Raw genomic sequence first — 14,917 nt, forward strand, 5'->3', positions numbered from 1 at the left:
CCAATTAATCCTTTACCTTTCATTGGACAGGGTGCATCATTACCAAATCTAATACTATTTCCATTATAATGTTCAAGGGTAATGAACTTACTTTTTTCACTAGTCACATGATGAGAACATCCACTATAAATGATCCATTTGTCACTTTTGGTTACATAAGATACTAATTTAGTTGCCTCATCTTCATTTGAATAATATTTCATAGCAACATAGACAACTTTATCATCATGATCATCGGATTCATCATTAGATTCTTCTTCAACAATGTAATTGTATCATCTTAAATGGAAGCACTTTCATGTTAAGAGTTTTTAGCCCTCCAATTAAGTGGTCTGGAGTTATGTCAAGAACCTTGAATAGGTCTTTGAATGGATTTGGTTGTTTTCCCCCTATTCTACTTCTCTCTCTCTATTTCTAACCTTTTTTTGACAATTTTCTCTATGAAACTGAGGACTTTGACTTTTTGGGTCAAGGATGACCTTTTAGGTCAAGGAAAAACTTGACCTTGACCTAGGTCATAGATGACCTTGATCTTGACCTAGGGCAAGGTCAACCTCATCTCTGACCCCAAGTCCATTTTTCAATTTTTGAGAGTTTCAAGACATCGAGCTTTAGAAAGATTCATTTTCCCTCTTTCAGGTTGGTTCTTTTGGGTTTTGAAATGGTGGAAACTTAATTTTACATTTAATATAGGCTCATTTATAGGGGTTAAGGTTAATTAGGATTTAATTCTCCCATGTTTGTCTTCTCTAGGAGTTTGTGCCCTAGATCTCTATATAAGGAAGCCTTCTTCCGTCATTTTGATATTTACCTTTTTATGAAGAGCTATGATCTACAATCTATTTACTATCTAGGAGAAAAGTAATTATCTACATTTCATGAGAGCATCTACCTACTATGAATTGAAGATTTATCAAGAATTTAGTCATTCAAGCATTTAAACATCCAATTCATCAAGGAGGACCATTGTTAGCTATTGAAGGATTCAATCTCTATGGAGCCCTCAACGTCCACATTTATTCAAGCCTCATCCTATGCAAAGATCCATTCAATATTGGTGTTGAATATCTAATGAAAATGATTTGAGACATCCTACATACATTTCTACTTTCATTTGGATCATTTGTACTTGTGGATTCAAGGATTTGAATTCTCCACAAGGATTTTAATATAAGTAAGGTAAATTGTTTCATTTACCTTGTTTATTTATATTTTAATTTCAATTACATTTTAAGGTTGATTCCAAAATGGGGTTTGACCAAGGAAAACCCCCCATCCAAACAAGAAAACCCTTTTTCTTGTAGATATAGTTGTGGAACAATGAATTCAAGTGCAGATTTGGATACCCTTTTCATTAAACTTGCGAGATTCATGAATAAAATTTTTGTTGGACCAGTGCAAGTCAAGGTCAACATTTCAAGGTATAATTGTGCCCTAGTATTAGGGTCAAGTTCAACCTCCCTTCAAAAGGACAAAAGTTGTCTAGGTTTTCTCTTTCTTGACATTTCTAGTTCAAAACAGGTTGTAGAGATCCTCAAACTATACACATACACCAGAAATGAGTATTTTCTAGATTTATCCTACTTCAAGGTTAGTATTTATCTTTTATCTATTTCAAGATTTAAGCACATACTTCTCAAATAGTAAGACCATAGGACCTCCTTTCTCCCTTTTCTCCATTGCATGATCTATTTTTGCATTGATCATTTTCTTGTGCTTAATCAATTTGGATCATTCCTTTTGGGAAATCAGCTTGAGGATTGGCCATATTTTCTATCTATTCATTTTGGTGAACCTGATATGCTTACCCTCTTTTATTTTGTGGAATTAGATGCTCTTTTATGTTTTGTAGTGTTAAATTTCATTTTATATTTGTTTGGTCTTTTCTTGCATTAAGATTAGATTTCATTTATGTTCTTACATTTTAATTCAAAAATACAAAAAAAAAAATTGCAAAAATCTCTTTCAAAATAATTTTTTTTTATTTTATGCTTTTATGTTTTCTTAGTTTAGTTCATTTACATGGCATTGGTTTATGAGATTTATTAATTCTAGTCCTACTTCTAATCTTTAGGTTAGATGTAGTCGTAGACTTATGGGTATCTTTGAGCCAGAGTCTTCTTTTCCTTTCCTTAGGATTTTGGATGAGATTTTGATTCTTCCTAATTCTAATCCTATTATGTAGAAAAACTCTTCTCACTCATCTCATGATGAGGATGATGATTTAAGAGTTCCTCCTAAACAAGTCTACAAACGTTCAATGGAACTTGATAAAATGGATAATTTTCTTCTTCAAGAAAACCATAATCAAGATTCTATTCAAGATATCAAGGCTCTTAAGAAAGTTCTTCATGATAGTGACCAAGGTGTTAATCTCTTGTGTGGTATTACTCACCTTGTGCATTCCAATGTTAAAAATTTAGCTCAAGAAGCTCAAGATTTAGGGATGTTTCCTCCTATCACTAGTGAAGAACCTTCTATTCCTTTCTCTAATTTTCCTACTTATACTCCTTTGGTGCTTACAATAGTTCCCTCTATCCCTTTGAGTGTTCCTCCTATGTCCCTTCCTCTATCACAACCTTCCTATCATAATGTTCCTTTTACTTATTCTACTCCTATTCCAATTGTAGTTCCTAGTGTTCCTCCAATTTGTCTTATATTTTTCTATCTTCATACACTTTACCTAGTGTTTCTAATGTTGCTACTTCTCCTATTTCTTTTAATGATTCAACAATTATTAGTTTGGCTCAAACTGTGTCATCTTTACAACAACTTTCTAGCTTAACTCAAAACAAGTTTACTATTCCTACATGTGACATGGGAAGTCCTTTGTCCCAGGATATTATTCATACTCCTATTCCTCAACAAGCTAATATGCCTCATCTTGAGAAGTAAAATGGTAAGGGAGACCTTGTTCATCATGTTAAAACATTTCAAATCCTTTGTAGTGATTATGCTCATGATCATAGGATTTTAGCCAAGTTGTTTGCTAGAACCTTTTGAGACAAGGCCTTGCAATGGTTTGGTTCCTTGACTTCTTATTCCATTAATTCATTTCCATAACTTGCCAATGCTTTTATTTAACAATTCCAAAATAGTATTGGCTCGCAAGTGTCTTTGACTGATTTGATGCATTGTAAACAAAATTCTAAGGAAAATTTGATCGAATTTATTGGTAGATTTAAGCATTTGCATGCTTAGATTTCCTATCTTGTTCCTCATATTGATATTCAATGTATGTTTATTTCAAAATTTCAAAAGGATATTAGAGATAATATTTTTCTTACTGAATTTACTTCTTTTCAACAACTTTGTGCAATGCTTCATCATTATCAATTACAAGTGAGTCAATTTGAGAGCACCACTCCAATGGCTCATGTTCTAGTTGATAAAAGTGATGTTGCTTCTAATCAAAATAAAGTTCAAAAACTCAACAACTATGTCAAGATAAATAAACAAGCAAATGCACTTGCTAATCAAGTTGTTGTTGTATCTCACAATGCTACTTCTACATCTACTACTTTTTGATTAAATCAGATGTTTACTCCTCTTTCTATATCTTTACTTTCTATTATGAATTATTTGTTAACTTCTAATATGATTACTTTACCTCCCATTCGACCTCTTTTACCTACTACAATGGCATCTAAATCTTTTGATTCTAAAGCTTTTTGTCAATATCATCATCAAAATGGTCATGATACTGAGAAATGTTATTCTTTAAAACATAAAGTTCAAGGCTAAATTGATTATAATTCTTTATCTATTGATAATTTTGATGGTAGTAGGAATAAATTTGTTTCTCCTCCTAATCAAAATCTACAAATCTATATGCATACTTTACCTACACATGACACTAATATTATTGCTCAACCATCTTCTATGGATATTGTGTATGATGCAAAGATAGATGATATTAATCATGTTGTTAATAAAGTGGAGCATGTGGTTCAATCTATATCTCCACCTCAGTCTCAACTTCTTCTTAAATCTCAAGTTTTAGCCCTACCTCAATTGAAAACTAAGCCTAAATTGAAGCCTCAAATTAAACCTCAAAAAAAACTTAAGAAAAAATGACCTTAAGAAATTTTGATTACCTTTGATGATTCTAAGACTATTGAAGCTCCTGATGGTCCCCTTTATGTTTATGCTAAGATTGTTGAGATACCCATTCGTGGTTGTCTTATTGATTGTACCTCCTTACTTAATGTAATTACAGAAGATTTTTTTTTTAATGAAAGGTTTGGAACATGATTTTTATGATACATTGAATGTGTCCATTCAAACTTGTGAGAAGAACCTCCTTATAGCAATATCGTGAGAATGCTCAAAATAACAGAATACAAAGTGATAGCAGAACTCAGAATAAATCTACTGGTCGCAGGCCACTTCGAGGGGGTAACCTCCTTTGAGCAAGCTCAATACAATAAATTCGTCCGTGCCCATCAAGGGCCTCAACCTATTCTTATATACTGGGTACGATCTAGAAAAGTAATACTACCTATGCATGTGGGATAATAAAATAAACTCACGGGACGACTTACAAAGCATATGCGTCCAACAACTCTACTCTAACAAAATAAACAGAAGGAACACACAGGTTCCTAACATCCCCTCTCCCTTAGAAAAAAGCTTTGTCCTCAAAGCTTAAGGTGTGGAAATTGTTGTTGAATCGGAAGAAGGGGTTCCCAGGTAGCATCCTCTGGTTGCATGCCATGCCACTGAATCAAGACCTCAGAGATGGAGCGAGAGCGAAGCTGGCGAGTGCGCTGGTCAATGATTGCCACCGGCTCCAGGATAATGGATCCTTCCGTATCCATTTCAGGGAGAGTAGTTTGTGCTCTGACAGTGGTACCCAGAACTTTCTTTAGACAAGAAACATGAAAAACTGGATGAATGCGGGAAGAAGGAGGAAGTTCCAGTTTATAAGCAACTGAACCAATCTTCTGCAGAACCTGATAAGGCCCATAAAATTTTGGGGCCAGCTTATGACGCCCTTTCAGCTTTAGGGAGGATTGTTTGTATGGCTGTAGACGAAGAAAAACCATATCCCCAACTTGAAATGAGCGCTCAGAACGGTGTTGATCTGCTTGCTGTTTCATCCGATTACGGGCCATGTGAAGATTATCCTGTAAGGTACGAAGAATCTGATCCCTGCTGCGGAGAACTATGTCAACTGCCTGGACTGGTGAGCTGTTGGGAGTGTAGGGAAGGAGCACTGGAGGTGCCTGACCATAGACTGCTTCATATGGAGTCATTTTAGAGGTAGTGTGGTAAGAGGTATTGTACCACCATTCAGCTAAAGGGAGCCACTTGGCCCACTGATGTTGCTGTTCGGAAGTGAAGCAACGAAGATAAGTTTCCAAGCATTTATTGACAATTTCCGTTTGACCATCAGTTTGTGGGTGATAGCCCGAACTCATCTTTAGTTTGGTGCCAGTTTTCTGAAACAGTTCAGTCCAAAAATGACTGGTAAAAGTTGCATCACGATCAGAGACAATGGAAGAAGGGAGTCCATGAAGACGAAATATCTGGTCCATGAAGATTTGTGCAACAGAGGAGGCAGTATAGGGGTGGCTGAGGGCACAAAAATGACTATATTTTGAGAGACGATCAACCACAACCAAGATCACTGTCTTGCCACCGGATTTAGGAAGCCCTTCAATGAAATCCATAGAAATATCAGTCCAAATCCGTGTAGGGATGGGCAATGGTTCAAGCAAGCCAGGAAGGAGGGTCGTTTCACCCTTGTGGCGTTGGCAAGTATCACATTCAACCACCATCTGTTGAATCGTCTGTTTCATTCCTTTCCAAAAGAAGTTTCTCCTTGCTCGCTCATAAGTTTTGAGGAAGCCTGAGTGCCCTGCTGAAGGAGAAGCATGGAGTTCATAAAAAATAGCCTGATGTAGAGCTGGGTTCTGAGGAAGCACTAGCCGACCCTTGTATCGAAGAGAAGCACCATCCCAAGAGTAATGTGGTATAGCAGAAGGATTATTGGCTAGCTGGTGAATTATTTGAGATAAAGAAGAGTCACTGTCATAGCCCTGCTGAACAGACGCTAACCAATTGGGAATGGGCTTAGAAATAGCAGAAAGGGAAGCTTGATTATCAAATGTGCGAGAAAGAGCATCTGCCACAATATTCTCCTTACCCTTCTTGTAGGTGATCTCATAATCATACCCCATGAGTTTGCTGACCCATTTCTGTTGTGTAGGAGAGGATACCCGTTGTTCCAGGAAGTATTTCAGACTTTGGTGATCGGTTCTGATGCAAAAATGACTCCCTAAGAGGTATGGCCGCCACTTCTGTACAGCATGCAAAATAGCCATCATTTCTTTTTCATAAGTAGAGAGGGCTAGATTCTTACCAGAGAGGGCTTTGCTAGTGAACGCAATAGGATGGTCATCTTGCAGGAGAACAACACCCAATCCATTGCCGCAAGCATCACTCTCAATAGTGAAGGGTTTGGAAAAATCTGGCATCGCGAGAACAGGTGTACTGCACATAGCCTGTTTCAGTTGTTCAAATGCAGTCTCAGCAACAGGGGTCCAAGAGAAGGCATCCTTTTTTAACAGAGCTGTCAATGGTGCTGCAATTTTCCCGTAATCTTTGACAAACTTGCGGTAGTAGCCAGTCAACCCCAAAAAACCCCGAAGGCTCTTGAGAGTTTTAGGATGCGGCCAAGTTTTCATGGCATCTATTTTTGTAGGATCCACCCGCACTCCATGGTGTGCAACAATATGCCCGAGATACTCCACTTCCTCCTGGCCAAACACACATTTAGATAGTTTTGCACAGAGTTGATGATCAGAGAGAAGTTGCAAGACAAGCTCCAGATGATGGAGATGCTCAGCCCAAGTTTTGCTATATATGAGGATATCATCAAAGAAGACCAAAATGAATTTCCGGAGGTATGGTCGAAATATGTTATTCATCACTGCCTGAAATGTTGAAGGAGCATTCGTGAGGCCAAAGGGCATGACTAAAAATTCATAGTGACCATCATGTGTGCGAAAGGCAGTTTTAGGTATATCCTCCTCATTAACCCGAATTTGATGATACCCAGAACGAAGATCTAACTTGGAGAAAAAATGAGCCCCATGAAGTTCATCAAGAAGTTCATCAACAACTGGAATGGGAAACTTGTCCTTTATAGTGAGATGATTAAGTGCTCGGAAATCAATGCAGAGTCACCATGACCCATCTTTTTTGCGAATAAGCAGAACTGGAGAAGAAAAGGAACTGGTACTAGGGCAAATAATACCTTGCTTCAGTAAGTCACGGACAAGTATCTCAATTTCGGTCTTCTGATGAAATGGGTAGCGGTAGGGCCTGATGTTGGGCAGAACACTGCCAGGAAGGAGCTGAATACGGTGGTCCTCTGGATGAGAAGGAGGTAATCCCACAGGTTCAGCAAATATACCAGAATACTTGTCCAAAATGTGTTGGAGATCGGCAGGAGTGCTAGAGACTGCTGATGGCTGCATCTGAATGGAATGGAGTTGAGCGATGACACCATGTGAATTCTTCTTAAGAAGTTTTTCCATACGGTGTGAACTGATGATGCTGAGAGACCCTGGTTGTAAGCCTTTCAAAGTGTGTTGGTGCCCCTCGGCTGAAAACTGCATCCAAAGTTCAGCAAAATCCCAGAGAATGGGGCCAAGAGTGCGTAACCATTGGGCACCCAAAACCACATCACAGCCACCTAAGGGTAAGGAAAACATGTCAGAGCGCATGTTATAATCTCCAATAGAGAGACGCACATTGCGACATTTCCCTTTACAAGGTAAAGTGCCCCCATTGGCAATCATGACTTCAAAGCTAGAGCAGGGATGGATAAAGCAATCAGCCTGTTTGGCTATTCGTGGATCAATGAAGTTATGAGTGCTACCAGAATCAATGAGTATAGTAAGAGGGATCTTCTTGAAGAAACCCTGGACCCGCATGGTTTGTGGAGTAGTGACTCCTGCCAAAGCATGGACAGATATCTCTGGTGGAGCTTCTGGGGAAGGAGGTTCAGGCTGGTGAGGCTCAACCTCAGCATCCACTGTTTCCTGAGCATCTACATATTCTTCCAGTTCCGGTGGAGAATCCACATCCAAGAGATAGAGCTTTTGCTGAACACATCTATGGCCCCGAGACCATTTCTCATCACAATTATAACAAAGCCCTTTGTCTCGCCTAACTCGCATCTCTGTTTCAGACAAGTGCTTGATCGGAGTAGTTCTGGGAGCTGGTATGACTGGAGGGTTGTGAGAACCTGTATTTCTGAATGGAACAAAATTAGATCTGGAGCGTTGTAGAGCACTAATCTTGTCTTCCGCTAACTTAGCCAACCCAAGGGCTTCCATCATTGTAGTAGGTCGAAACATTTTGACTTCTGAGCGAAGTGCATCCTTCAGACCACTGACAAAACAACTACGGAAGAATTCATCAGACAAGCCCTCTGTGTGATTAGCTAATTTTTCAAACTCTGTCTGGTATTCTCTTACAGTGCCTGTTTGACGCAGTTTAGTGAGTGCTCCTGTGAAATCATCAAAGGAACTAGGGCCAAAGCGCTCCAAAATGAGGGTGCACAATTCGCTCCACGTTGGGCCTACATTAGCCTTGATGTACCAACGAAACCATTGAAGAGCTTCATGTTCCAAATGAAAAGATGCAAGGGAGACTTTGTGGTTATCCAAAGTATTATGCAAGCTGAAATACTGCTCTGCCCTATAGATCCATCCAGTCGGATCAGAACCATCAAAGCGTGGAAAATCAAGCTTTGGTCCACGGAAATTGCCAGAAGAGGACCCAGTATCTCCTGAATGGTTTCGGCTCATGGCTGACTGCTGAAAGTTAAGACCCAGAATTTTGTCATCCAGATCTTGAAGTCTGGTTTTGAGGGATGCAATTTCCTCTTCCATGATTTTTGCTCCTGTACGCATAACAACCATAAAACAAGGTTTTTTTTTTTTTTTTTTTTTTTTGAAATGGGTAGAAGATGAGAAACAAAAACTTTTTTAGTTACGGCAAACTTGGATTTGGGTAAAACTCATATAGGAAATGGGTGTTCGACGGGTGGTGGGAGACTATCTGGGGACAAGGGAAAAAGAAAAATGAGGGTTTCAAGGGTAGGGAGGCAAAATGAGGCGAACAGTCCAAGAGGGATAAGGGAGCAAAATGAGGAATTGAATCTTGTGGCTCAGTTTGGTGGCGATTGGATGAGAGGTGAAAAAGATAGGGCAAACCCTAAAATTAGATAAATGAGGGATTTAGGGCTTTGATATGTAAAATTTGGGGTTGGGTCGCCAAGGAAGGAAGTATGCGAAATGATATTGCAGACGTTCTGCGGAAGTATGAGCAGAAACAGAAAGCAAACAAGGAAGCTACGACTAAAAAACAGAAAATTTTTTACTCTTTTTTTTTTTTTTTCCTGAACAGTCGACTTAGAAAAATTCACTCACAGACAGAACAACTGAAAAGAGTTATTGCAATAACAAGAGATATTAGAAGTGAGAGGAACCTGAAGGCCACGACAGAAAAAAATTTGATGTAATTTCCACCCAGCGAGCCCAAGAGAGTGCTCTGATACCAGATGAGAAGAACCTCCTTATAGCAATATCGTGAGAATGCTCGAAATAACAGAATACAAAGTGATAGCAGAACTCAGAATAAATCTACTGGTCGCAGGCCACTTCGAGGGGGTAACCTCCTTTGAGCAAGCTCAATACAATAAATTTGTCCGTGCCCATCAAGGGCCTCAACCTATTCTTATATACTGGGTACGATCTAGAAAAGTAATACTACCTATGCATGTGGGATAATAAAATAAACTCACGGGACGACTTACAAAGCATATGCGTCCAACAACTCTACTCTAACAAAATAAACAGAAGGAACACACAGGTTCCTAACAACTTGTAATGGTATTCTTTATCCATTATTTGGTTTTGTTGGTTTACCAGTTGAACTTTGTAGAAAAATTGTGAATACTATCTTTATTGTTGTTCCTACTTTTGATCAGTTTCAAGTTAAGCTTGGTTTACCATGTTGAAATAATATGCATGCTATTGCTTCACCTATTCACAAATTTCTTAATTTTTTTATGATGGTGAAGTGAATATGGTTAATCATAGTTTATATCATACTTCTAGACCTAGGGATTCTACTACCTTTGACTTCTTTTCACCTTCATTACCTAATTCATGTCCTTTTTGACCTGATAATCTTTTCTATTCATATCAAGCCTATAAGCATTGTAATATTCTTGAGTTAAATTTACCTCCTATGGATCCTAGCCATGGTTTTTTGTCTACACCTTCCATACCTCCTTTGTCTATGGATTCTACATCTATTAATCAAGCTCCTCTTGTTTCTTGTTAGTCTGTTGATTATCCTATTAATCCTCCTATAGAACCTATGAAGGATCTCATGATTGTTCCTCCTAGTTTTCAACACATTGCAAGTAAGATAAAATATAATTGATATTCTAACAAACATTGTAAAAGGTGTCATGCTCAAGCCAAAGCTCATAATTATGTTCTTCAAAAATATTTACCTTCTTTGGATACAACTATGCATAATTTGTTAGAAGAAGTTGTTACTAATAATGATGTTAAGATGCATGATTCTGATGATTCCATTCGTATCTTAGATCCTATTTTGATTAATTTAGATGAAGAAGATACTCTTGCTGATACTAATGATGTTGATGATGAATATGAAACTATTGACATTGACATTGATTTACCTAATATTCTTTCCTCACAATTAACACTTTCACCTAGTATCGAACATTGTGATTCTCAAGAGGATCCTTGTTTGGAATTACCTATCATTCCTACTATGTTGGATATAGTCCCTCTTGTTATTTATCCACCTTACCTAAATGATATAAAATGAGATGAGAAGAGTAGGTGGTGTGCTTGATTGGCTCCTTCATGGTAGCCTTTTGTGTGTTTGTCTGTTGTACTATATTTCTCCTGTGATGTGTTTGCTAAATGTTGTTAGATTCTTTTATATGATCTTTGTTTCTTTGTTGGTGCAAGGTGATAAAAGAATCAAGCCTATTGTACTATTCCTTGATTTATTCTTACATATGTTATTTCATGTTATGTTGTACTTGTGCTATTATTCATGCATGATTCCATGTGTAATCTACTTGGATCTATGACTTGGTAGCATTGATTCTTTTTTATCTCCATGTCATGGTCCAAAAAGATTCTTCTTTGTATCTCTTATGTGATCTTTCCTCCTTTGTGATTGTAGTTATACTTTCTTTAGGGAATGATGTCAATTCATTCACAATAATATTATATATATATATATATATATATATATATATATATATATATATATATATATATATATATATAATCTTATGATCATACTAATCCCATAGTAGGTAGATCCGTTCTATGTTCTTTGTATATTTATGTAATATTTCCCTTGATTTGTCTTCATCTATAGGAATCTCATAGTGGAAATGTAATTAGTAGAGTTGTTTATGTTTCTGTTAAAGTCATTGCTCCTATTAAAGTGTTAGCTATGAATTTAACATGGGGGCATACACTCTACTCACTTTTTGCGCACACACACTTTTTAAAACACATATATTATTTTTCAAGATACTTTTTCTCCCTTTTTGGATTAACGACTAATCCTTAAATCATGGATTTGTATTCTAGGATCTCTTGATCCCTCTAGTTTCAAATTTTTTTGATCCCTTAAAGTCGAAGGTGTCCTTAAGATTGGATCTCTTTTGCTTTTTGGTTTTACTCTTATAGAATAGAATATTCTTAAGAGTAAATCCTTGATGGGTTGACTAGTAAGTAGCTACATTCACTAGGTGGTCCAATTCCATCTTTCTGGTTGTGTAGTTTCCTTGTGTGGTTCACAATGGGACATAAGTTCTCATTGGGTGAGATAATCACACTCTTTTTCTTTTCTCTTTTTTCCTACAGATGTCTCTCTTGTTTTTGATCTTGGAGTTGACAAAGACTTTATTCTCTGGGGGCTTGAGGATCTCTTTGTCCCTTTAATTTTAATAAGATTATCTTTTCATTATGATCTACTTTACCAAAAGTTTACATCGAGTCCATACTCTTGCTAAAGTGAGGGCTAAATGTATCATCTTCAAATGGAAATACTTCCATTTTAAGATTGTTTATCCCTCCAAGTAAGTGGTATGGGGTCATGTAAAGTGCCTTGAATAGGTCTTTGCATGGAATTGCTTGTTTTCCCCTTGTTCTTCTTCTCCCTCTCTATTTCTAGCCTCTCTCTAACAATTTTCTCTGTGAAACTAAGGACTTTGACTTTTTAGGTCAAGGATGACCTTTTACGTCAATGTCAACCTCATCCCTAACCTAGGTCAAGGATGAACTTGACCTTGACCTAGGGTAGGGTTGACCTTGTCCTTGGCCCTAGGTCCATTTTTCAACTTATAGGAGTTTTGGGACATCAAGCTTTAGAAAGTTTCATTTTCCCACTTTTGGGTCGGATGTTTTGGGTTTTGAAATGGTGGAGTCTTAAATTACATTTAATCTAGGTCCATTTCTAATGCAAGATGCTCTTGTAGAGTCTTGACACCAAGAGCTTCACCAAGAAGAACCTTCAACCCAAGATCTTATACACTAAGATATTTCACCTCCAAGCTTCCTTACAAGATATTACACCATGAGAGCTTCACTACAAGAGCTTACACTTGAAGAGCTTGATTACAAATGCTCATATTCCTTTCTTAAATAGGCACCTACCACCCAAGATGTTACAAACACAACTAAGTGGGATAAAAGGTAAATACAACTACCTTAAAACAAATATTAAATTTCCACCCAAATACAACTAAGCACCACCATATTGCTATAAACTTGATTTGAAGACTGCAATAGTAGAGGATGCATACAATTCTTTGGTTGGAAGTCAAGCAAGTAAAGCAGTTACATACATTGTTGACAACATGAAAGAATAAAGTCAAGATGAAGATGTGAAAGAGGTAAATGTTAATGAATGATGGGATGTTGAATATGAAATGAGTTTGAAAGATGATGATGGTTTGCATGAATATCTTGTTAGTGATGTGTGGTATGCAAAGGAAGATTAGAATGGTGTTGTTGAGTTTATTACAGGTGTATTTAATTCAACAAGATTTGAGGAGGATGAGATTTATACTTGGACAAAGTTCATTGCAGAGGGGTATTTTCAGTAGCAGACACTTGTTCTAGATAGATGTTGGAAAAAATGAAATAAGGAAATATATAGGTAGCGGATACTTGTTCCAGTTAGGTGTTGGAAGAAGAGGAAAAAATTAAATATCAGCAATGGCTATTTCATTTTGTGAATTCATATCCACACAATTTTTCCTACCATGGGTGTCTGATGTAGGATCATCTTGCATCACAAAAAAGGAGGTGTGGTCAAAATTATAAATTTAACAAAATAAAAATTTTAAAAATAAAAATAAAAAATAAAAAAATAGAGGAGAGAGAAAGTGACTAAAATTAGAGGAAAATTAATAAAAAATAGAAAATATAGAAAAAAAAAGGAGAAAAGGGGAATTTCTATTTTCAAGGTGCATAGGTGGCATAAATAGAAAAATAAGAAACTAGTTGTTATTTCATTTACTGAGGTGTTTAGGTGTCATCTTAGAAGTTTGTGGAAAGTTTCTCAAAGCATGATTTTATTATACTTAATTTTTTTACAAAATTCTCCAAATGAGAGAACTCCAAATTCTTACAATATGAGAGAGCTTCCAAAAAGAAAGCTTCCAAACCAAGAGCTTCCAACTAGCTTGCACACCAAGAGCTTCTACAAAATAATAACTTTCACACAAAGAGTCTTCAAACCAAGAGCTTCCACCAAGAGAAATTCCACAAAAAAGATCTTACACATTAAGATCCTTCACCTCCAAAGCTTCTATACAAGAAAATATCACACCTTGAGAGCTTCACTACAAGAGCTTACACTTGAAGAGCTTGATTATAAATGATCATAAGCCTTTCTTAAATAGGCACTTACCATCAAAGATTTTAGAAACACAACTAATGTGGGATAAAAGGTAAATACAACTACCTTAAAATAAATATTAAATTCCAACCCAAATACAACTAAGCACCACCATGTGGCCCAATTAGAAAATTACATTTCCTTTGTAGATCACAAAAAATATTGTGAAAGAGGTAAATGATTATGATGTTCTTGTGTTGTACAAGATTTATCTTCTGAAGACTTGAGCATGGAAGAAGAAATCAAAGATGAAGATGTGAAAGAGGTAAACTTCTATGAATTATGGGATGCTAAATTTGAGATGAATTTGAAAGATGATGATGGTTTACATGAGGATCTTATTAGTAATGTTTGGTATGGAAAGGAATATTGGTATGATGTTGCTAAGTTTATTACAAGTGTGTTTAATCCTAGAAGATTGGAGGAGGATGAAATTTATACTTGGACAAAGTTCATTGGGGAAGAACATTTTTAGTAGTAGACACTTGTTCTAGCTAGGTGTTGGAAAAGAAGAAATAAGGAAATATATCAATGACAGATACTTTTTCCAGTGAGGTGTTGCAAGAGAAGGAAATTTTTTTTTCATTGTTAGTTGGTTCATTTTGCAATTCATATCCACAAAATTCTTCCTACCATGGGTGTTTGATGCAGGAGCATCTTGCATCACAAAAAAGGGGGTGTGATCAAATTTTAAATTTAAAAAAAAATTGTGGAGGAGAGAGAAAGTGACAAATTTGGAGGAAAAAAATTAAAAATAGAAAAAAGGAGAAAAGAGGAATTTCTATTTTCAAGGTGCATAGGTGGTGTAAATAGAAAAATAAGAAAATGGTTGTCATTTTAGTTATCGAGGTGTGTAGGTGGCATTTTAAAAGTTTGTGGAAAGTTCTTTAAATCATGCATTTAATATTTGTTGTGATCCACAAAAAAA

Source organism: Cupressus sempervirens, chromosome 11, assembly GCF_028749045.1.
Source record: "Cupressus sempervirens isolate cs-2001-9-10 chromosome 11, ASM2874904v1, whole genome shotgun sequence".
In the NCBI taxonomy this organism is placed as follows: Eukaryota; Viridiplantae; Streptophyta; class Pinopsida; order Cupressales; family Cupressaceae; genus Cupressus; species Cupressus sempervirens.